The 26,338-nt window shown below is 36.4% G+C and overlaps 1 long non-coding RNA gene across 1 annotated transcript; it reads right to left on the reverse strand.

Annotated features, from left to right (window-relative positions):
* Nucleotides 1–358: 358 nt before the first annotated feature.
* LOC130467980 (uncharacterized) lies at nucleotides 359–8,846 on the reverse strand. Its single transcript, XR_008928187.1, has 2 exons — nucleotides 8,028–8,846; nucleotides 359–1,549 (listed from the first exon to the last, which is right to left on the reverse strand). It is a non-coding gene; the product is annotated as an uncharacterized lncRNA (long non-coding RNA).
* Nucleotides 8,847–26,338: the final 17,492 nt, after the last annotated feature.

Raw genomic sequence — 26,338 nt, forward strand, 5'->3', positions numbered from 1 at the left:
TAATCAGAAGCGTATCGTACGAATTAGCATCGGACGAGGCCTGCCGGACGAAGGCCCAGCACGAAGTCGGGCCATCGCCCAGCAAGCCAAACGCGCGCCCAACCAAGGCAACGCCCAGGCCCACCGCAAGGCAGGCCCAGCGTGCGCCAAGGCCATGGCCTCGCTGCGTGGGCTGCTGCTCGCACGCACACGCATGGGCGGCCCTCGTGGCTGCCGTGTGTGTGTGAGTTTGTGTTCATGCATGATTCCTGTAACACCCCGACAATTCCCTTTTTCTAAAACAACCCTTTTATAAATATAACTATAGAGAATTATCAAGGCATTATCGCCCGTGTGGAAACGTACGGCTTATTCAGAATTTTGCAGCGGAAAACATAAAACTAACTTTTAGGTTCATAAATAATTGATTACATATTAAGTCCAAAACCAATTAACGGAAATAAAGAAATACGAATAGTACGACAACTTTCAAATATAAGTTAACAAATTAAATCACTTAATTAAACAAATAGAACTATAAGCTCTCTAATCCCGATCCCAATGATGCATCATCTTCAAACCTGTAGATGGGCAACGCTTATTGATCCTTAGAGACTGCTCACCAAAGATGGGTCATCACAGGATCAATAGGCATAGCCATGATCAACACACACAAACAAAGCACGTAATCAGCAAAGCTGAGTACTACATACTAAAGCAATAATAATCCTAACATGATACTATTAAACATAATTAAGGGCAGACAAAGCATGATAACCTGACGACCATACTTAACTAGACTAAGCTAGACTGGACTAGACTTTTATAACAATAATATTAATTTAATTGAAATAGGCAATGGACCGAGTTTTCTAGCTAGGCGAGGTACGGGCGCGACTCCGTAACCTCAGTGACCTGCGATATCGAGGAACGTTTGACTGAAAATAGGACGCGGTGATCAATCCGGTCCGAATGAAAGGCCATGGGCTACCACCATGAACCCCAACTCCTGTTTGTCCGTCACTTTAGACGTGCACAGTCTAAAGCTATTGCTACTCAGTTTCACTTTACGTGATTTACAAATTGACACCCTGTTATGACTCAACAATCACATAAGGCATGCAACTCACATTTATTTATAACTGTTTTTATCTTGGAATTGAGTAAGTGATCACAAAGGCATCAAACAAGACTCATTCCAATTAACTCCAATCTTTTCTTTAATACTGATCAACCCCTGAATATGGGTATAAGGTTTCAACTTACTAAATGAGGTCCTCCGCCCTCATAAAGTAGTGAAAAGCTAAAAAGGGAACAACAATTAACTGATCTGAATTATATACTAAATAATCTAGTGTTCCCAATAAAACATGTTTGCATCAATCTTCCATACTAACATGTTATAATCCTCAAAATGCAATAAAGGTTTAATATGTTCATCCAACAGTATCGAACATGCAATTTCAACCTGACTAAGTTCATCCACAACATTAACATAACCAAGTTCATCAATAATTCAACATGGTTTCAACAATTAGCACACATTCCAAGCACACAGGTATGTACGTACCTTGTGTAAACAAACTAATAGGCCACTTTAACACTTTGAGAAGTCGCCTAAAGAGAATTCTCCGCCTAAAACAACCAACAAATATTCCCAATCAACTTCTAATCACTCACAACAATAACAAAGCATTCTAAATACATCCTAAACATATTTAGAACATTCCGTAACATTGAAACGTGCACATTTGATTTCCTAGCATCATAATTATTGAATTAGTGATTGAAATTCGTTGAAAACTCTTCGCAAACATTATACTTTAAATTTCCAGCAATAGACCAAAGTAACATGCTTAGAACATCCCAACAATAATTTTAATAATCCACAATCATCCTACCATAATTTAAAACCATTAAAACCTTAAACATTCATACTTTAATAATTAAAATCATTATTTCAATCAAATTGCATAATCTGAAAATTAAATTATTAATTACGCAAAACTTAAAATCTAAAATTCATCATTAATTTGTAAAAACTATAATTTAATTCAAGTAAAACATGAATTATATTAATAAAACGTAATTAAAACATTAATTAGTTTTAAGGGTTTAAGAATTAACCAAGAGAGAGAGAATGAGTTTGCCGACGGGAAAGGGGCGGCGGCAGCAGGCAGGGAGGTGCGGCAACAGGATCTGGAAGGGCCACAAAGGCTAGACACCGCAGCTGTGGCGCCGGTGGGTGGTGGCTGTGCTTGTTGCGTGCGAAAGGAGAAAGGAGAGAGGGAGCTGATGGTCGGTGCAGCAGCGTGACAGCAGGTGTGCGACTGCTGTGAGGACGACGGCGGTAGGGGTTGCAGCGACACCGATGGAGTGGTGGCTGCGCAATAACAGAAACGTGAGTGAGGAGGAGGAAAGCTAAGTAACCATGAGAAGGAGAACGAAGCAGCAAGAAAAGAACGAAATAGAAAAGGAGAGGAAGGAGAGGGGGTTACCAGCGAGGATGACGGTGGTCCGGTGGCTGGGTCGACGGTGGTCCGGTGGCTGGGTCGGCGGCCAGCAAGGTTACACGTGAAGGAGGGAAGGAGAGAGGAGGGTTTTGCTTTTTTTTTGATTTTCACGTGAAATTGAAAAGGGAAGGGTTTTGGCTTTGCTAATTGATTTCACGTGAAATAGAAGAGGAAGAGAGGAGATTCCTTGGGTTTTATTATTTTGGGCTTCACCCATTTGGGCTAGAGTTTGGGATTTAGTTTTAGGATTTCAATCCAAAATCTTTTAGGATTGTTTTCTAAATTCAATCGTTTTTCGAAATCCGAGTTCTTTTCAACATCAAATTTTAAAATTAGTTTTGATTTCATAAATCGTTGAAACATTTAAAATGTATAAAAATAAATATTCGTAAGTTACATATTCATTTCTAAATTTCGTAAATTCTATTTAAATATAATTAACTATACGTTAAAATATATTAATAAAATGTATAATATTACGGGGGATTACAATCTACCCCTCTTAAAAGAAGTTTCGTCCCGAAACTTGACACGAAAATTGAAACATTTTTCCAAACTTTTCAACTTGTTCTTACTGGAGAAGTACTTGTGCACTCATGTGCACTCTTTTGCCAACTTAAAGTTGCTTGTGTTACTTATGAACATCTTTTTCTTATGCGGAGAATCTATTTACTTTGCACCAACATGTATAAGTTGCTAAAAATGAGCATAAAGTGCATACACTTGCCATAAAAATAGGTAAAAAGCGCGAATTTCTATCGCATTCTACCCCTCTTAAAGAAAACGAGTTACGCCCTCGTAACTCATCTCCGGGAACAACTCTGGATAATTCTCTTCAACAAATTCTGGCCCCAATACTATATTTTCACCAAAATCATTCCAGCAAGTGGGACTTATACGCTTCTTTCCATACATTTCCTCAAAAAGGTGTCATCTTAATGCTCGCATAGTAACTATTGTTGTAAGAAATTCAGTCACTCTAGTTGGTCTTCCCAATTACCCTTAAAGTCAATAACACAGGATCTCAACATATATTTTGTAGTAATCTCAGTCTTGTCTATCGGTTGCAGGGTGGAAAGAAATACTCATTTCAATCTCGTTCCCAAGATTCACTAGACCTTTTTGCCAAAATTTTAGACTTTTATGGTCGGTAAGGATCTCAAATGTTGCCCCATAAAGATAATGTCTCCAAATCATTCAAGGCGAACGCACTAGCGGCTAGCTTTAGGTCATGGGTAGGGTAATTGGTTTCATAAAGTTTCAATTGACGCGACAACAGGTGCGGAAGTCAAACGCTCTTTCAAAATTTAGAAAGCTTTCTCCCATTTCTCACTCCACTCGAATTTTGATTCCTCTTTCAACAAGTTGGTCAATGGTTTTGCTCTCTTCGGAAAGTGTTTCACAACTCCTATAATGGTCATCTAGGCTTAGAAAACTTCAAGTATCGGACACGTTCTTTGGAGTAGGTCGCTCACTCACAGCTTGAATCTTAGCAGGATCTACAGAAATTCCTTCTGTTCAACTTTTCCTTGTTACCGAACCTCATTACGCTTTTCATGGGTGTATAACTTTTGGGCTTTTCTCTTAGCTCTTGCGCCAATTCATGTATTTCTTTACATCTTTTCCAGACAACAATGATTTCTAACGATCCTGGACCACTCAAATCGTCTCTTAGATTTATTCCCTTACGTAACATAGTTCTCAATCAAGTTAGTCCTTCACTTTTCCGTTGGTGTCACTTATACACATATGACTTCAAGATTTGTATACTTCATCTAATAAAACTAGATTCTTCCTAAGCGTCTCCAAGTAATCCTCAAGTGTTTGTCATGCTCTTTCTCATTCCTTGCATAAATAGGGATATCATCAATAACATCATAACAAACTTAATTCGGAATTCGTAGAAAATCTCATCCATCAAATCCATAATTATGGCATGTGCATTGGTTAACCCAAACGACATTACTCTAAACCCATAATGACAATAACGAGTCCTAATGAGGTCTTATAGGCCCTTATCAGCTATCCTCAATTGGTGATACTTCAAACACAATCAGTCTTCAAGAACACACTCGCCCAATTCAATTGACCCAATATGTCATCTATCCTAGGCAAAGGATACTTGTTCTTGATGGTTACATTGCTTAGCTCCCTAAAATCGATACACAATCTCACACTCTCATCTTTCTTCTTAATAAACAACGCCAGAGCTCCCCGTGGTGATGCATTAGGCCTAATATAACCCTCATCGAACAATTCTTGAAACTATGTCTTCAATTCACTCATTCCAAGAGGTGTCTATCAAGTGCTCTGGATATAGGTGTCGGTCCGGGATTCGACTCTATTGTGAACTCAAGGGCTCTAGCTGGTGACGTACTGGCAATTTCACTCGGAAACACATCAAAGAATTCATTCACCATGGGAACGTCCTCGATCTTGACTCCAATTTCTTTACTCCCATCTAGCACCCTACAGAAAAATAGTTCACGCTCCCTATTCATCAATTTCCTCACTCGCATTACAGAAATAACCAAAGGTTCTTGGACTACCCAAAACATCTATACGAGGTCAATCTTCCAATATGGTTCCTTACATTTACTTTCTGAATTTCACAGTACGTCTATCTTAGACTTGTACAAACTTAGTCAATTCCATCCTAAGGTTTATGAATTTTTGTGCCTTTTGCTTTCTCATAAAAGGGGTTTCCTTAAGGCAGTAAAAAAAACGAATCCCAATTGAATCTCTCAACAGCGCTAAGTCTAACCCCATTTTCTCTCCACCATAAATCAGCTTCATCTTCCAAGTACAGTACAACTTGACCCACTCTCATGTTCTCAAGACAGTTCAAATCCCCAAACAGTTTCTTGAACTCTCTAACCTAGTTCTCTAAAAAGTAAGATCAGTTTCCCCCTTAAAGTATGGTGACTTAACTTTGGCTAGTCTTTTTAAACATGTCCCCAGCAGAATCGGGACGCTCAATTCTCTCTTGGATCATCTTTTCCGTCAAGAGGCGAATAGCGACAACTAAGTCATTATTGCTTGACATTCTAGTGTGCGACCTAAACTTAATTACTCTACGATCCATAACTCATATTTCCCCTCTACGAAAGAAATTTAGATTTGATCATAGAGATCGCATCAACAAACACTTATTCAAGAATGTACACCAATAATAGAGCAATCATCGTCACTCATTCAAGAAAATATCCCCATCAAGGACATACAATTTGAAAACCAATGAATGGAAGTTCAATCACAACAAATAAGTAATAATATTCCCATTCGGGTGCCCAAAATAAACTCATGATCATTTGGATTATCTATAATCTAGCTTTATTCCTCGAAACAAAATGTTGATAACACTTCCTAAATCGTAACATCGAGTTTGTCCTAAAATAAAGTAAAGGTTCTATGATATAAATTTAAACTACTGTTGGCGAATTATGGAATTCCCAAATTGGAAAAAAAATACTTTAACTTCTATTGCTGACTCTATAAAGGTTTATTATATCCTTGAAAATAATAAAGAACATTTCAAACTTCAATAAACTTTAACCTTAAACTGTTGTAGCTTTGCTACTTATTCTTTAAAACATAAAAGAGCTAATTAACTATTTATGACTTCAAAATATTTGTGGCCTCTTGCCTATCCATTGCTCCTGAAACTTGCGGAGTGAAATTTAGATCTCAAAATCATCAAACTCTTCTTCAGGGTCTTCATCGGGGTCTTCCTCAGGGTTTGCATCTTCACCCATGTCTTCATCTTGATTAGGCTCACTTGCCATCTCCTGTTCACTTTCGAGCTCTGCATCCGAATCACTAGAGATCTCAATGGTTGGCTCATGAGCCGCTGGGTTAGGATACTCTGCCTCAACACCTACATTCTCATTCTCCACAGCTACATCATTTTCCTCTAGGTCATTATTTACACTAATTCCCATAGGTTCTTCTGTAACTGAATCCCCAACATGACTCCCTACGATTTTACCGTCTCTAAACCCACTTTCTGCCGCTTCAATAACGGTGGTCAGAATTTCTGAATCATATTTCCATCTACCATCCCAAGTTCCATACTTAGCCAAGTTTGGAGTTCCATTATCAGAATGCATGTCTTTAAACTTTTCCTTGAGTTCTAGGTATGGAAATTTGTTAGGTAAGCAATTAATGATAGTGGCTGCTATGATATCCTTTCTCATTAAGATAGGTTGCCCTTGAACCTTAGCATAATATTCACATCCAAACACAATTTTCTTCACATAAATATCTGGGGTTTCTATATCAAGTTTCTCGAAGGATCCTATATTGGTATACTTGGAAAGAAACATTTTATCCCTGAAATACACAATTCAAGGTCTCACTAACGATTTTCCAGCCAAAACATAAACAAGGTTCAGTAATCGATAAGTTTGGTGGAATCAAACAATTCTTTATGCACTTGTAAATGTAACACTTAAACAATTAGCACATGCACATACATAACAATCAATTTCTTATCATTGACTAGCTACTAATGCACATATAATTCTATCTTATATGCCCTTCTTATACTACCCATCTCTCATAAACTAAAGCATTAGAATCATTTATATAACGAAATAAAAGGACGAAAATATAATAAAATTATAACGTAGAGTAATAACATAAATAAAAATATAACATAAGTAAAATGAAATAAGTTAAGAAAATGCGTAGCGAATAAATTCGAGAATAAAGTTATTAATTCGAAAAGATTTATATTTCCTAATTAACGAATTCTAACTCTTGAAACAACTTAAAAAAAATTGAACTCCTTTTTAAAAAAAAATGTATTCATATTATTTTTATTTATTTGTTTGAATAATAAATAATAAAAAAAATAAATGTCCAAAGTATCACTTTAACTTGGAAAAATAATTTGATTTCGAACGTAAATAAGGAATATCGTATACTTTCAAACAAGGTAAAATGAAATCGGCCCCCCAAAAAAAAAGTACCAATTTTTGAACACTATAATACGTAGAATCTCGATTTTTAAGAAATTTATTTTAAATAACTAGATAGTTAGGCGCCTAAAAATTTATTAAAGTAAAACCTTAGCTTCTAGATACCACTTTGTAACACCCCGACAATTCCTTTTTTCTAAAACAACCCTTTTATAAATATAACTATAGAGAATTATCAAGGCATTATCGCCCGTGTGGAAACGTACGGCTTATTCAGAATTTTGCAGCGGAAAACATAAAACTAACTTTTAGGTTCATAAATAATTGATTACATATTAAGTCCAAAACCAATTAACGGAAATAAAGAAATACGAATAGTACGACAACTTTCAAATATAAGTTAACAAATTAAATCACTTAATTAAACAAATAGAACTATAAGCTCTCTAATCCCGATCCCAATGATGCATCATCTTCAAACCTGTAGATGGGCAACGCTTATTGATCCTTAGAGACTGCTCACCAAAGATGGGTCATCACAGGATCAATAGGCATAGCCATGATCAACACACACAAACAAAGCACGTAATCAGCAAAGCTGAGTACTACATACTAAAGCAATAATAATCCTAACATGATACTATTAAACATAATTAAGGGCAGACAAAGCATGATAACCTGACGACCATACTTAACTAGACTAAGCTAGACTGGACTAGACTTTTATAACAATAATATTAATTTAATTGAAATAGGCAATGGACCGAGTTTTCTAGCTAGGCGAGGTACGGGCGCGACTCCGTAACCTCAGTGACCTGCGATATCGAGGAACGTTTGACTGAAAATAGGACGCGGTGATCAATCCGGTCCGAATGAAAGGCCATGGGCTACCACCATGAACCCCAACTCCTGTTTGTCCGTCACTTTAGACGTGCACAGTCTAAAGCTATTGCTACTCAGTTTCACTTTACGTGATTTACAAATTGACACCCTGTTATGACTCAACAATCACATAAGGCATGCAACTCACATTTATTTATAACTGTTTTTATCTTGGAATTGAGTAAGTGATCACAAAGGCATCAAACAAGACTCATTCCAATTAACTCCAATCTTTTCTTTAATACTGATCAACCCCTGAATATGGGTATAAGGTTTCAACTTACTAAATGAGGTCCTCCGCCCTCATAAAGTAGTGAAAAGCTAAAAAGGGAACAACAATTAACTGATCTGAATTATATACTAAATAATCTAGTGTTCCCAATAAAACATGTTTGCATCAATCTTCCATACTAACATGTTATAATCCTCAAAATGCAATAAAGGTTTAATATGTTCATCCAACAGTATCGAACATGCAATTTCAACCTGACTAAGTTCATCCACAACATTAACATAACCAAGTTCATCAATAATTCAACATGGTTTCAACAATTAGCACACATTCCAAGCACACAGGTATGTACGTACCTTGTGTAAACAAACTAATAGGCCACTTTAACACTTTGAGAAGTCGCCTAAAGAGAATTCTCCGCCTAAAACAACCAACAAATATTCCCAATCAACTTCTAATCACTCACAACAATAACAAAGCATTCTAAATACATCCTAAACATATTTAGAACATTCCGTAACATTGAAACGTGCACATTTGATTTCCTAGCATCATAATTATTGAATTAGTGATTGAAATTCGTTGAAAACTCTTCGCAAACATTATACTTTAAATTTCCAGCAATAGACCAAAGTAACATGCTTAGAACATCCCAACAATAATTTTAATAATCCACAATCATCCTACCATAATTTAAAACCATTAAAACCTTAAACATTCATACTTTAATAATTAAAATCATTATTTCAATCAAATTGCATAATCTGAAAATTAAATTATTAATTACGCAAAACTTAAAATCTAAAATTCATCATTAATTTGTAAAAACTATAATTTAATTCAAGTAAAACATGAATTATATTAATAAAACGTAATTAAAACATTAATTAGTTTTAAGGGTTTAAGAATTAACCAAGAGAGAGAGAATGAGTTTGCCGACGGGAAAGGGGCGGCGGCAGCAGGCAGGGAGGTGCGGCAACAGGATCTGGAAGGGCCACAAAGGCTAGACACCGCAGCTGTGGCGCCGGTGGGTGGTGGCTGTGCTTGTTGCGTGCGAAAGGAGAAAGGAGAGAGGGAGCTGATGGTCGGTGCAGCAGCGTGACAGCAGGTGTGCGACTGCTGTGAGGACGACGGCGGTAGGGGTTGCAGCGACACCGATGGAGTGGTGGCTGCGCAATAACAGAAACGTGAGTGAGGAGGAGGAAAGCTAAGTAACCATGAGAAGGAGAACGAAGCAGCAAGAAAAGAACGAAATAGAAAAGGAGAGGAAGGAGAGGGGGTTACCAGCGAGGATGACGGTGGTCCGGTGGCTGGGTCGACGGTGGTCCGGTGGCTGGGTCGGCGGCCAGCAAGGTTACACGTGAAGGAGGGAAGGAGAGAGGAGGGTTTTGCTTTTTTTTTGATTTTCACGTGAAATTGAAAAGGGAAGGGTTTTGGCTTTGCTAATTGATTTCACGTGAAATAGAAGAGGAAGAGAGGAGATTCCTTGGGTTTTATTATTTTGGGCTTCACCCATTTGGGCTAGAGTTTGGGATTTAGTTTTAGGATTTCAATCCAAAATCTTTTAGGATTGTTTTCTAAATTCAATCGTTTTTCGAAATCCGAGTTCTTTTCAACATCAAATTTTAAAATTAGTTTTGATTTCATAAATCGTTGAAACATTTAAAATGTATAAAAATAAATATTCGTAAGTTACATATTCATTTCTAAATTTCGTAAATTCTATTTAAATATAATTAACTATACGTTACAATATATTAATAAAATGTATAATATTACGGGGGATTACAATCTACCCCTCTTAAAAGAAGTTTCGTCCCGAAACTTGACACGAAAATTGAAACATTTTTCCAAACTTTTCAACTTGTTCTTACTGGAGAAGTACTTGTGCACTCATGTGCACTCTTTTGCCAACTTAAAGTTGCTTGTGTTACTTATGAACATCTTTTTCTTATGCGGAGAATCTATTTACTTTGCACCAACATGTATAAGTTGCTAAAAATGAGCATAAAGTGCATACACTTGCCATAAAAATAGGTAAAAAGCGCGAATTTCTATCGCATTCTACCCCTCTTAAAGAAAACGAGTTACGCCCTCGTAACTCATCTCCGGGAACAACTCTGGATAATTCTCTTCAACAAATTCTGGCCCCAATACTATATTTTCACCAAAATCATTCCAGCAAGTGGGACTTATACGCTTCTTTCCATACATTTCCTCAAAAAGGTGTCATCTTAATGCTCGCATAGTAACTATTGTTGTAAGAAATTCAGTCACTCTAGTTGGTCTTCCCAATTACCCTTAAAGTCAATAACACAGGATCTCAACATATATTTTGTAGTAATCTCAGTCTTGTCTATCGGTTGCAGGGTGGAAAGAAATACTCATTTCAATCTCGTTCCCAAGATTCACTAGACCTTTTTGCCAAAATTTTAGACTTTTATGGTCGGTAAGGATCTCAAATGTTGCCCCATAAAGATAATGTCTCCAAATCATTCAAGGCGAACGCACTAGCGGCTAGCTTTAGGTCATGGGTAGGGTAATTGGTTTCATAAAGTTTCAATTGACGCGACAACAGGTGCGGAAGTCAAACGCTCTTTCAAAATTTAGAAAGCTTTCTCCCATTTCTCACTCCACTCGAATTTTGATTCCTCTTTCAACAAGTTGGTCAATGGTTTTGCTCTCTTCGGAAAGTGTTTCACAACTCCTATAATGGTCATCTAGGCTTAGAAAACTTCAAGTATCGGACACGTTCTTTGGAGTAGGTCGCTCACTCACAGCTTGAATCTTAGCAGGATCTACAGAAATTCCTTCTGTTCAACTTTTCCTTGTTACCGAACCTCATTACGCTTTTCATGGGTGTATAACTTTTGGGCTTTTCTCTTAGCTCTTGCGCCAATTCATGTATTTCTTTACATCTTTTCCAGACAACAATGATTTCTAACGATCCTGGACCACTCAAATCGTCTCTTAGATTTATTCCCTTACGTAACATAGTTCTCAATCAAGTTAGTCCTTCACTTTTCCGTTGGTGTCACTTATACACATATGACTTCAAGATTTGTATACTTCATCTAATAAAACTAGATTCTTCCTAAGCGTCTCCAAGTAATCCTCAAGTGTTTGTCATGCTCTTTCTCATTCCTTGCTTAAATAGGGATATCATCAATAACATCATAACAAACTTAATTCGGAATTCGTAGAAAATCTCATCCATCAAATCCATAATTATGGCATGTGCATTGGTTAACCCAAACGACATTACTCTAAACCCATAATGACAATAACGAGTCCTAATGAGGTCTTATAGGCCCTTATCAGCTATCCTCAATTGGTGATACTTCAAACACAATCAGTCTTCAAGAACACACTCGCCCAATTCAATTGACCCAATATGTCATCTATCCTAGGCAAAGGATACTTGTTCTTGATGGTTACATTGCTTAGCTCCCTAAAATCGATACACAATCTCACACTCTCATCTTTCTTCTTAATAAACAACGCTAGAGCTCCCCGTGGTGATGCATTAGGCCTAATATAACCCTCATCGAACAATTCTTGAAACTATGTCTTCAATTCACTCATTCCAAGAGGTGTCTATCAAGTGCTCTGGATATAGGTGTCGGTCCGGGATTCGACTCTATTGTGAACTCAAGGGCTCTAGCTGGTGACGTACTGGCAATTTCACTCGGAAACACATCAAAGAATTCATTCACCATGGGAACGTCCTCGATCTTGACTCCAATTTCTTTACTCCCATCTAGCACCCTACAGAAAAATAGTTCACGCTCCCTATTCATCAATTTCCTCACTCGCATTACAGAAATAACCAAAGGTTCTTGGACTACCCAAAACATCTATACGAGGTCAATCTTCCAATATGGTTCCTTACATTTACTTTCTGAATTTCACAGTACGTCTATCTTAGACTTGTACAAACTTAGTCTATTCCATCCTAAGGTTTATGAATTTTTGTGCCTTTTGCTTTCTCATAAAAGGGGTTTCCTTAAGGCAGTAAAAAAAACGAATCCCAATTGAATCTCTCAACAGCGCTAAGTCTAACCCCATTTTCTCTCCACCATAAATCAGCTTCATCTTCCAAGTACAGTACAACTTGACCCACTCTCATGTTCTCAAGACAGTTCAAATCCCCAAACAGTTTCTTGAACTCTCTAACCTAGTTCTCTAAAAAGTAAGATCAGTTTCCCCCTTAAAGTATGGTGACTTAACTTTGGCTAGTCTTTTTAAACATGTCCCCAGCAGAATCGGGACGCTCAATTCTCTCTTGGATCATCTTTTCCGTCAAGAGGCGAATAGCGACAACTAAGTCATTATTGCTTGACATTCTAGTGTGCGACCTAAAATTAATTACTCTACGATCCATAACTCATATTTCCCCTCTACGAAAGAAATTTAGATTTGATCATAGAGATCGCATCAACAAACACTTATTCAAGAATGTACACCAATAATAGAGCAATCATCGTCACTCATTCAAGAAAATATCCCCATCAAGGACATACAATTTGAAAACCAATGAATGGAAGTTCAATCACAACAAATAAGTAATAATATTCCCATTCGGGTGCCCAAAATAAACTCATGATCATTTGGATTATCTATAATCTAGCTTTATTCCTCGAAACAAAATGTTGATAACACTTCCTAAATCGTAACATCGAGTTTGTCCTAAAATAAAGTAAAGGTTCTATGATATAAATTTAAACTACTGTTGGCGAATTATGGAATTCCCAAATTGGAAAAAAAATACTTTAACTTCTATTGCTGACTCTATAAAGGTTTATTATATCCTTGAAAATAATAAAGAACATTTCAAACTTCAATAAACTTTAACCTTAAACTGTTGTAGCTTTGCTACTTATTCTTTAAAACATAAAAGAGCTAATTAACTATTTATGACTTCAAAATATTTGTGGCCTCTTGCCTATCCATTGCTCCTGAAACTTGCGGAGTGAAATTTAAAATGTATAAAAATAAATATTCGTAAGTTACATATTCATTTCTAAATTTCGTAAATTCTATTTAAATATAATTAACTATACGTTAAAATATATTAATAAAATGTATAATATTACGGGGGATTACAATTACTAAAACTATTAGAATTAGTATATGATTAAATTCCTATTCCTAAAAGGATAAATTAATTAATTAGAGTTCTAGTAGGATTCTAAGTTTAATTAATTCGTATCCTACTAGGATTCCAATTCCCTTTCCATAACTCTATAAATACGTGCCTAGGGTCACATATTTTTAGAGATTAATTCAAGTATTCAAAGTGAGTTTTGAGAGAAAAATTCAGCCATATTTCTTACCTAAGAGTGCCGAAAATTCTAGTACCTTAAGGGCGATTCTAGTTGGTCAATCTTAAGGCGGATCCGGACGTGCTGTGGACTATCTACGGAGGGACGACACTTGGAGTCCTAAAGACTTGTTCTTGTTCGGTTTGGGCGCAGCTAGGGAAGGCACGCAACAAAGAGTATGCATCTAAATTATGCTATATGATTATGTGTAAATAATATGTATTCCTGGCTTAATGGTTGTTTCCGCATGATTTATGTATTGTCATATGTATCATAACCTAACAGTGGTATCACGAGCCCCTTATTATTTTCATAATCTAAATTGCATGAACATGGTTAAATATTACAAATTTGCAAGAATTAAAAGGGGTGATTAATTTTCGTAATTGTTAATTAATTGCAAATTGCGTTTATTTAATTATACGTACGCAGTTTTTCGGCAGTTTCTTCGTTACTCATCCAAATGGAGTGATTTTTGTGTCAATTCCGCATGTAAAAGGCATTCTAAAATTTTGACAAAAATAATATTTTTCTGCCGAACCCAGAATTCTCAAATTCGAAGCCTAACTATGACTTTTCGAAGGTTTTAGTTTTTCGAATGCAAAATTTCGTAAATTTAAGATGTTAAATTAAATATTTGCGATTCTTGTTGATAAATCTTGAATTTTTGATTGACCTACTGTATATGTTTAACAAGTTTGAATGCCTAGCCTTGTTAATTATGCAATCTAATTTGTAATTATGATTAATTTGTTGAAAATTAGAATTAATTTGATTTTCATAATTAATTATAATTTAATTAGAAACCTATGATTAAAAACCACCATAAAAATTGTAAATTTATGATAAATTTTAAATTTTTATGACCTAGGCTTGAATCCATGATAATCGGAAATCAATTGAATAATAAATTTTCGATTTTTCGCCCTAAAATTATGAAATTAATATTTTTATTAATTTGTCATTAATTTTAAATATAAATTTTAAATTTTTATGCGATTCGTTCATATAACTTGCACGCACAAAGCAATGGACGCTTCGTGTTACCCTTAAGGGGTGTTGTATAGTGCGGGCATGCGACGACGAGCAAGGGAGCTCGTCGCCCGTGCGGCACGAATGCAATGAGCAAGGCATGGTGCACGAGCACAAGGCAGCAGCCCTGCCTTGTGTCGTGGGCCACGAGCTATGGACGAATGGGCATGGGCGAAAGGCAAGCCATGGCAGTCGCGTGTGGGCAGCAAGCGAGCTGCGCCACAACGCGCACTGCCTCGCGCAAGGGCGCGCAGCCTCGTGCGCAGCGAGCGCAAGCTCGCGTGCCACGAGCGCTGCGCCCATCGTTGATCGCGCGGAATTACTCGCGCACAGCGAGCGATGGCTCCGCGCACAGCGAGCGATGGCTCGCGCGCACAGCGAGCAATGGCTCGCGCGCACAGCGAGCGATGGAGCGCGCGCAGCGAGCGATGGAGCGCGCGCAGCGAGCGCTGGCGAGCGCGCACAGCGAGCGATGGCTCGCGTGCGTCGAGCGCTGGCGCGCGCGCAGCGAGCACCACAGCGTGCGATGGCTTGCGATGGAAGATGCAGCAGCTATGCGACGAGCGCATGGGCTGCGCGCACATGGCCAACAATGGCTGTGTGCGTGCGGCCCATGGGCGTGCAATGCGTAGGGTGTTTGCGTTGCGATTAGATCGTTTTGAATGTTTAATTTGAAATTTTTCAGTTTACGTAATTTTAATTAATTTTAAAATTAATAATTTAAATTATTTTCTTGGATTTTAATTTTGAATATTGTAATTATAATAAATTTTATTTATTCTAATTATTTTACTAAAATTAAAATCATGAATTAATTTAAATACGACTGAAATTAAATTAAACTTTTTGGATTCAATTATAAATTTATATGAGCTTTAAATTTTAATTAAATTTGTATGTTTCCGGTTAGACTTGAAATACATTTTTATGTTTAAAATTAGTAAAGCATATGAATTTATTGGTTTAAGTGGGAGCCCTTTTAGTCATAAGACTCTTGATTAGGTCTACAAATCCTTAAGGTTAAAACAACTTGATTAGAATTAATAAGGACTGAATAATTGGTAGATTATTAGAGCCCTTGATTAATTGCTGCAAATGTTTACGTGATGCATAATGTGTTTTACTAACCAGCTATGTGGGCCATTCATGATAATGAATGGGTGAATGGTATATATTGTATATGTACTGTTTTGCAGGTTATGAAGTGACTAGTATGGCCCAAATAGGATAGAAAATATGGTCTGCGTACCATTAATTTGAATGTAATTGGTCTAAATTACCAAAGTTGTTTTTCAATTCAAATATGGTCTGCGTACCATCAAATAGTTGTAATTAGTTTTAATTATAGCTTATCCTATTTGAAGAAAATGGTGCCTCCCACGGAGATTTTCGAGACGGACTTTGAAGTTAAAGCTTCAAGATGAAGTCGGGCCATACTAGATCACATTTATCTTATGCATGTTTTAAGTTATTTATTGCTTTAAATATGTCTTAATTATGCATAAGATTGTGGCTTGATTATGTTGCATGATTAAGGATTTTAGTTCACTTAAAATCTAACCAACATAGTAAGAGCCTTAAGTTCCAAACTTAAAAATTGAGTTATAAGGTGCCATGCCAAAATATACACTTGCTTGGATATCCTTTACATCAATCTAGTAATAGTTTTCGCTCAGCGAGGTGTTACTTATTGGTCCTAAAGGGGCAAGGTACACAAATAATTGTGAGTACATGTTAGTTTTGGTGAAACTCAACGATATAAGTAAGGAGTCCTTTTATGTCGTGGCAAAATCGATAGGTTTACCTAATAAGTTCTTAGACGTACCTATCAACCAAGAATAGTTTCTAGACTATTAGCAAAAGGCTTTTGCTTACCTAAGATATTTTAGGATTAAGTCGACAAACTGTGCTTAGTTCTTCAATGATTTTAGGGTCTTGGAATCATTTTATTCACACCTGCCGGAACACATAATTCGAATTAAATGCTAATGACTTGCTTAAATTGCATGATTGCTTTTATTTTCAAGTTATTATTCATGATAAATGTTTAGACTTTGCATGCTTCAATGTATGTTTTAATTATTGTTTATAATTAAATATCTTGCACTGCAATAAATCCTTTTAGAAAGGTAACAGTAAATTTCCTCGATTGGTAGTGAATCCAAGAACGATTCACGGAAATGAGAGAAAGTGAGCAATTTAAAATGTACGTTTCTTATAGCGACTTTTATGGTTGTTTTCGAACATCAAAGTCGAATGGCAAACCAATTGGTGCTTGTGAATTCAAAATACACTGTAGTTTTGAAATCATGAAGCATTGAGTTTAAACGCTCAGCCTTACCAATGGTTAACAACCTAATATCTTTGTCCATTTAATTCTCGAATGAGTCTAGTCCCTAGACATTCGAATAGATCGATGCTTAGAGAACTTTAGAAGCTTCTTATAAGATCATCTAGTTGAAACAGAATATTCAACATAAATTAAAATGGTAAAAACCTTGTTGGTGACATTGGACATGTCTAACAAAGTATAAAAGTCAACACTAAAGAAATCAATTCTTAAGACTATAAGAAAGGGTACAAGAAATAGGAAAACGAGGAACAAATGAAAGGAATTTACGATTCCGTTTCTACCTATAAGTTTATGTTTAAAGAGAAGTGACCTAGCAATCAAACTTCCTTGGTATCATATACCGCTTGAGGTTCTTACTTCGGTAATAACTCAAACAATGGAAGCTAGGATACACTAATGACCTACAAGTGGGAAATGAAGCATGGCAATGCTACATTAGTTGTAGGGTCATCTAGTTTGTTTTAAGTCCTTTCAAAGGCTGGAACTAAATGGCTATTTTGTTCCATAATCAGCATACCTAAATTTCTGTTTCAAACACAGAAAGACTCACATTCAAGAAAAACAAAAACAATGTTTGTTTGTTTATTTGAATGAAATGGTCAATTGCAGGTTGAGTCAATATGCTTGATTAAAACAAACAACTCTTTAAAGAACTTTACTAGGTTCAAATCAACCCCTTGATTTGAGTTCCACTAATCTTTGGCATTGTTTCTTAGACCATGTCAACAAGTTAACATTCACAAGCTCTATTTTAATGGACTTTTGAAAGTTGGTTGATTTCTAGATCAACTTAAGACAAGCTAGTCTTACTTGTTGAAAGTAACAAAAGATATGAACTATTGTTAGAACGCCTAGACAATAGAGTTCAAAGCTAAAGAAAGATTTTATGACTTTATTATTTCACATGGATTTGAGTGAATATAGGTTTATTTACTCAAATGTGATATAAGTTGAATCTGTTTGGCTAGTTCAAAGATTCGAAGTATAAAATCCACTTGGCAAGAAATCATAAAGATCTAGGTTAGATCATGTTGATGATTACTTGAGACCAAATATGATCATCAATGATTGTGTGTTATAATTTCACAATCTAGCTCCATAAGATATGGCATATCTAAGTTGAAATGATCGAAGTCGATTAGTACTTGATTCGATCAATGATGGATAATAAAGACTTTTCCTTTAATTTCTAAAACAAAATGCTCAACTACCACCAAACTAAACTAAATTCGTCAAAGCTATAGAAAAGAAATTTCAGAATATCTTTTCGATAATATATATCTAGAGAGTTGCTAAACTCAGTGGGAGCTTAGTGTTTGTTATTCAACAAACTAAGGCCCAAGTATAGATATATGTTTCATTGTGATTTATTCAAATGAGACACAAGGGTATTGTTTCTACCACGAATTTTTGAGAACATAATGTTTGGTTGCTCGAAATGATGTCCTTTTGGAGATTCGTTTCCAAAATGACAAGTGGGAGAAAATAGACCTCGAAAGTCTTCGAGGCGAACAACAAACATAAACGGACATTCCGGAGGCTTTTCGAAGTGCTTCAGAAAATCCGAACTTATTCTTTAAGGACTTTAGAAGTGGCTTTAAAGAATAGACATCTCTTAGAAGACTTTACAAGTGCTTCAAGGAGAACAGAATATTCAAAGGACTTTCAAGTGGCTATTGATATTCTATTGTTTGATGTTCTATACCCTAGTAGGCATAGAGTTCAAGTCAATGAAACTATGCAATTCTTCTATTAGATAGTAAAGAAACCTACAACTTGCAGTCAAACTAAAAGAAGTGACTTGTAAGAAAGCTATGACGAAACCCAGATTCCCTAAAATGGTTAGAGGCCATATATAGACTATATGTTTAATTGGTTAAAGGCCATAAAACATACTGAATGTTTTGATGACAAAATTGAAATTTTGTTGATTTGCAAGAATAGTTTCACACCTATTGGTTGCAAGTTTGTTTTAAGGATAAAAACCATCAAACATGGAATTGTGTTCACACACAAAGCTAGATTAGTTGCTAAAGGTTACAAGCAAATTCATGGCATGGATTGTGTTGAAACCTCATGCAAAATCGTAATGCTTAAGTCTATAATTCAAGCAATGATTGCATATTGGTACATATGGCAATTGGATGACAAAACGTATTCCTCAATCAAATGTTGGAATATAATATGTACATGGTATGTCATAGAATTTGTGGATCCAAATAAATGCTTGAAAAAGAAAGCTAGCTTATAAAATCTAAGTACAGATTTAAGCAAGCAATTGGGAATTGGAACTGTATTTTAAGTGAAGCTAATAAGCATTTTAGTTTCATAAAATATACATGATTCTTATAGATATATAAGAAGTTTAGTGGGAGTACTTAAAACTTAATTGGTCCTATGTGTATTACACACATATATCTCTATTGTGAAATAACATTCAAATGCTAATGACTTAGATTTGAGATTATTCATCAATAATGGACCATGGCGAAACTTAGTACATACTGGGTATTAAGATCTATTTACAAAGATCTTATGATATTGTTTTGGATTAAGTAATGGCATTTACTAAATCAAACACGAAAGTCTCCATTGGAGATATTCGACCCATGTGAATAAATCTAAGTAAAGGATGTTTGAACTATGTATAAGCATTTACTAAGTTAAACATCAAAGAGTCTAAATGAGATTCTTAACCTATATTATATGTCAAAGAATTTAGCTAAATTTAGTGTCTACTGAAACTAGATAAGCTAAAGTTACATGAATAGAATTCAATTGGGAATTATTCTGCAAAAGAATTTATCATGTATGATATAATATGAGGATCGCCAAAAACGTATCGTATGACTTTAGCCATGACGAACATATACCAATCTCTATTGATCTAAGTAAAGATCAACTAGATTGAGATCAAGAATACTTATGGTACTTGAAAAGGTACATAGGAATAGTTCTTGATTCAAGGAAATAAAGATATGCTAAATATTGATGCTACACGCATAAACACTGGCAAAGGATCAAGCAAGACCCTTTGGAGTTAACCATTGATAAGGACGAGCTATAGAGCATCGTGTTTTGAAAATGGCAACATGGGTTGGAGACCATGAGTTGTTGCGTGGGAAATTAAAATAATAATGTTCTAAGATATAGTTGGAGAATCTTCCACATATCTATGAACTGCCTGGATAGGTAAATCCAAACAAAGCATCACTAGCAACCTATACAGTTGAAGTAAAAGTAATTATTGCCTAAGAAGCAATAAAACAGGGTTGTTTAAAGTTCTTCACTGAACTTGGGTAGATCACCTATCTGCTGGCTTGATGGTTCTTCATTGAAAAATGCGTAGAACCACTCTTGAAGCAAGAAAAACGTCTGCTAACTTGATGGTTCTTCATTGCAAAATGAGTAAAACCACCATCGAAGTAAGAAAGACTAGATCACATAATAAACAAACTCGAAAAGATCTTATCATCATATCTCGAAGAACATTCGATGAAAAGGATATTAAGATTGGCAAAGCATGATAACTAAACCTATGCAACAAGTGAGAAGCAACACTCACGTTGTAGCACTGGAAATCAAGCATAGCTTTGAATTCCATGAATTGTTTTAGAAGATGGGTTTGAGGCCCATGGTTATAAAACATTGGGGTTGAACATTTATCATATATGAAATGTATTTTCATATTCCATTTAATCTTGGTTTAGTATTAAATGATGAGTCCCTTCAAATTTGACGATATATTCAAGATAGACTGTCAGGACCGGTCCTGTGACTAAGAAATGTCTATCAAGTGAACTTGAATGTCAAAGGTTGAAAATGGTCCCTAGTCGGAGTTTTCTATAAAATTGGACGCATAGAAAACGTTAGACGATTAGAATGCAAGATGACTAGTAGTTCTGTTTCTTGAACTATGTGGACATGGCAATGTCATAATCATTTGCATAGATACTTACTTTGGGAAGACTAGTATCGGACAAGACCTATGAAACTTTACTGTAAGAGATGAAAATCTGTCATAAGTAAATTTCATTAAAATTATTAGACACTAAATCCTCAATACCTGAGTGATTTGAAATTACTTGTTTGAGAACTGGTTGCTTTGACGTTGACCAACCGTCGCACCGTAAAAGGAGGCTATAAAGGCAACGCTCAGGTAATCACCTATCAAACGAAGTCTAATCTCAAGATCGCAAGATTGGGATTGTCCTCCCATAAATCGGGATGAGATGCTTAAAAGTTGTACAAGGCCACTCGGAGAGCTAGAAACTGTGAAATGCATGGCCGTGCTCGGATGAATCATAGGCTATGATTATCTGTTTATTTGATCAGTTGAACTCTGAAACCGAGGAACACCTCTGGACATAATAAGGATGACAACTCTTACCTTATGTTCAAGAGCAAGCATCGAGCGACAAAGGAATTAGGAAATGCACACTTGTCCCTAAGGACAAGTGGGAGACTGAAGGAAATAATGCCCTTGGTCCAAGTATGCATTCTATGTTAAGTCTAATAAATGCGGTTCAGTATTAATTAACAAGTTAATAATTCAGTGAGATCAAGTGAACTGAATGCCTAGCTAGAGGCCGCTTCAGTTCAAGTGGAATTAATGATATTAATCCACAGCTTACTCTTGACTGAACCCGTAGGGTCACACAAATAGTACGTAAACGGATCAAGTATTTAATGGCATTAGATACTCCATCTATGGATATTCGGAATCGACGGATCTTGGTTTCAGTGGGAGCTGAGATCGTCACAGGCAAGAAATGAATACTCCGGAAACGATGATATTGCCGGAAACGGAAATATGGATCGTATCGGAAATATAAATATTATCCAAGTCGTAGATGTTGCCGGAAACGGAAACATGGTACGTATCGGAAAATATTATCGGAAATGGAAATATTGCCAGAATCGGAAATATTGCCGGAAACGGAAATATTGTCAGAATCGGAAATATTATCGGAATCGGAAAATAATTCCGGAAACGGAAATATTAAATATTTGTTCGAAACGGAAATTGATTCCGGAATCGGAAATATTAAATATTGTTCGTATCGGAAATGAATTCCGGAACCGGGAATTTAATCAGAAGCGTATCGTACGAATTAGCATCGGACGAGGCCTGCCGGACGAAGGCCCAGCACGAAGTCGGGCCATCGCCCAGCAAGCCAAACGCGCGCCCAGCCAAGGCAGCGCCCAGGCCCACCGCAAGGTAGGCCCAGCGCGCGCCAAGGCCATGGCCTCGCTGCGTGGGCTGCTGCTCGCACGCACACGCATGGGCGACCCTCGTGGCTGCCGTGTGTGTGTGAGTTTGTGTTCATGCATGATTCCTAAAACTATTAGAATTAGTATATGATTAAATTCCTATTCCTAAAAGGATAAATTAATTAATTAGAGTTCTTGTAGGATTCTAAGTTTAATTAATTCGTATCCTACTAGGATTCCAATTCCCTTTCCATAACTCTATAAATACGTGCCTAGGGTCACATATTTTTAGAGATTAATTCAAGTATTCAAAGTGAGTTTTGAGAGAAAAATTCAGCCATATTTCTTACCTAAGAGTGCCGAAAATTCTAGTACCTTAAGGGCGATTCTAGTTGGTCAATCTTAAGGCGGATCCGGACGTGCTGTGGACTATCTACGGAGGGACGACACTTGGAGTCCTAAAGACTTGTTCTTGTTCGGTTCGGGCGCAGCTAGGGAAGGCACGCAACAAAGAGTATGCATCTAAATTATGCTATATGATTATGTGTAAATAATATGTATTCCTGGCTTAATGGTTGTTTCCGCATGATTTATGTATTGTCATATGTATCATAACCTAACAAGAACTATTTGCAAGTTCCTTTGCCAGTCAAGGAAGTTCTTCCCGTTCAACTTCTCCTTTTCGAGAATTGATCGAATGTTGAATGAATTGTTGTTTGCCACATTTAAAACTACAATTGAAAAGAATAAACAAATAAATAACCATTCACAGTTTCTCTTAATAAACTTAAATTCTAGCATATATGCATAATTCAATGTTTATTAAGCATTTTATTCAAGTTATGTGTTCCGGCAGGTGTGAATAAAATGATTCCAAGATCCTAAAATCATTGAAGAACTAAGCACAGTTTGTCGACTTAATCCTAAAACATCTTAGGTAAGCAAAAGCCTTTTGCTAAAAGTCTAGAAACTATTCTTGGTTGATAGGTACGTCTAAGAACTTATTAGGTAAACCTATCGATTTTGCCACGACATAAAAGGACTCCTTACTTATATCGTTGAGTTTCACCAAAACTAACATGTACTCACAATTATTTGTGTACCTTGCCCCTTTAGGACCAATAAGTAACACCTCGCTGAGCGAAAACTATTACTAGATTGATGTAAAGGATATCCAAGCAAGTGTATATTTTGGCATGGCACCTTTTAACTCAATTTTTAAGTTTGGAACTTAAGGCTCTTACTATGTTGGTTAGATTTTAAGTGAACTAAAATCCTTAATCATGCAACATAATCAAGCTTTTGATCTCATGCATTTTAAGACATATTTAAAAGCAATAAATAACTTAAAACATGCATAAGATAAATGTGATCTAGTATGGCCCGACTTCATCTTGAAGCTTTAACTTCAAAGTCCGTCTTGAAAATCTCCGTGGGAGGCACCATTTTCTTCAAATAGGATAAGCTATAATCAAAACTAATTACATCTATTTGATGGTACGCAGACCATATTTGAATTGAAAAACAACTTTGGTACTTTAGACCAATTACATTCAAATTAATGGTACGCAGACCATATTTTCTATCCTATTTGGGCCATACTAGTCACTTCATAACCTGCAAAACAGTACATATACAATATATACCATTCACCCATTCATTATCATGAATGGCCCACATAGCTGGTTAGTAAAACACATTATGCATCACGTAAACATTTGCAGCAATTAATCAAGGGCACCAATAATCTACCAATTATTCAGTCCTTATTAATTCTAATCAAGTTGTTTTAACCTTAAGGATTTGTAGACCTAATCAAGAGTTTATGACTAAAAGGGCTCCCACTTAAACCAATCCAATAAATTCATATGCTTTACTAATTTTAAACATAAAAATGTATTTCTAGTCTAACCGGAAACATACAAATTTAATTAAAATTTAAAGCTCATATAAATTTATAATTGAATCCAAAAAATTTAATTTAATTCAGTCGTATTTAAATTAATTCATGATTTTAATTTTAGTAAAATAATTAGAATAAATAAAATTTATTATAATTACAATATTCAAAATTAAAATCCAAGAAAATAATTTAAATTATTAATTTTAAAATTAATTAAAATTACGTAAACTGAAAATTTCAAATTAAAATTTCAAAACGATCCAATCGCAACGCAACAACCCCACGCAACGCACACCCATGGGCCACACGCGCACACAGCCATCGCTGGCCATGTGCGCGCAGCCCATGCGCTGCCTCGCATCGCTGCTGCTCACCATCGCAAGGCATCACGCGAGCTGGTGCTCGCTGCGCGCGCCAGCACACGATGCACGCGAGCCATCGCTCGCTGCGCTCGCTCGCCAGCGCTCGCTGCGCGCGCTCGCCAGCGCTCGCTTTATGCGGGCCATTGCTCGCTGCGCGCGCTTGCCAGCGCTCGATCCAGCGAGCCTCGCTTGCTGCGCAAGGCATCGACGCTGGGCGTAGCACTCGTGGCACGCGAGCTTGCGCTCGCTGCGCGCGAGGCTCCGCACGCTTGCGCGAGGCAGTGCACGCTGTGGCGCAGCTCGCTTGCTGCCCACACGCGACTGCTGTGCCTTGCTTTCGCCCTCGCCCATTCGTCCATTGCTCACAGCCCACGACACAAGGCAGGGCTGCTGCCTTGTGCTCGTGCACCATGGCCTTGCTCATTGCATTCGTGCCGCATAGGCGACGACCTCCCTTGCTCGTCGTCACATGCCCGCACTATACAACACCCTTTAAGGGTAACACGTAGCGTCCATTGCTTTGTGCGTGCAAGTTATATGAGCGAATCGCATAAAATTTTTAAAAAAATTATATTTAAAATTAATGACAAATTAATAAATAATATTAATTTCATAATTTTAGGGCGAAAAATCGAAAATTTATTATTCAATTGATTTCCGATTAACATGGATTCAAGTCTAGGTCATAAAAATTTAAAATTTAACATAAATTTACAATTTTTATGGTGGTTTTTAATCATAGGTATCTAATTAAATTATAATTAATTATTAAAATCAAATTAATTCTAAATTATTCTAATTTTCAACAAATTAATCATAATTACAAATTAGATTGCATAATTAACAAGGCTAGGCATTCAAACTTGTTAAACATATACAGTAGGTCAATCAAAAATTCAAGATTTATCAACAAGAATCGCAAATATTTAATTTAACATCTTAAATTTACGAAATTTTGCATTCGAAAAACTAAAACCTCCGAAAAGTCATAGTTAGGCTTCGAATTTGAGAATTCTGGCTTCGGCAGAAAAATATTCTTTTTGTCAAAATTTTAGAATGCCTTTTACATGCGGAATTGACACAAAAATCACTCCATTTGGATGAGTAACGAAGAAACTGCCGAAAAATTGCGTACGTATAATTAAATAAACGCAATTTGCAATTAATTAACAATTACGAAAATTAATCACCCCTTTTAATTCTTGCAAATTTGTAATATTTAACCATGTTCATGCAATTTTAGATTATGAAAATAATAAGAGGCTCGTGATACCACTGTTAGGTTATGATACATATGACAATTCATAAATCATGCGGAAAAACCATAAAGCCAGGAAAACATATTATTTACACATAATCATTTAGCATAGTTTAGATGCATACTCTTTGTTGCGTGCCCTCTCTAGCTGCGCCCGAAACGAACAAGAACAAGTCTTTAGGACTCCAAGTGTCGTCCCTCCGTAGATAGTCCACAGCACGTCCGGATCCGCCTTAAGATTGACCAACTAGAATCGCCCTTAAGGTACTTAGAATTTTCGGCACTTTATAGGCAATTGTATGACTGAATTTTGCTCTCAAAAACTCACTTTGAATACTTGAATGCTCGATGTAAATATGTGACC

Source organism: Spinacia oleracea, chromosome 2, assembly GCF_020520425.1.
Source record: "Spinacia oleracea cultivar Varoflay chromosome 2, BTI_SOV_V1, whole genome shotgun sequence".
Lineage (NCBI taxonomy): Eukaryota > Viridiplantae > Streptophyta > Magnoliopsida > Caryophyllales > Amaranthaceae > Spinacia > Spinacia oleracea.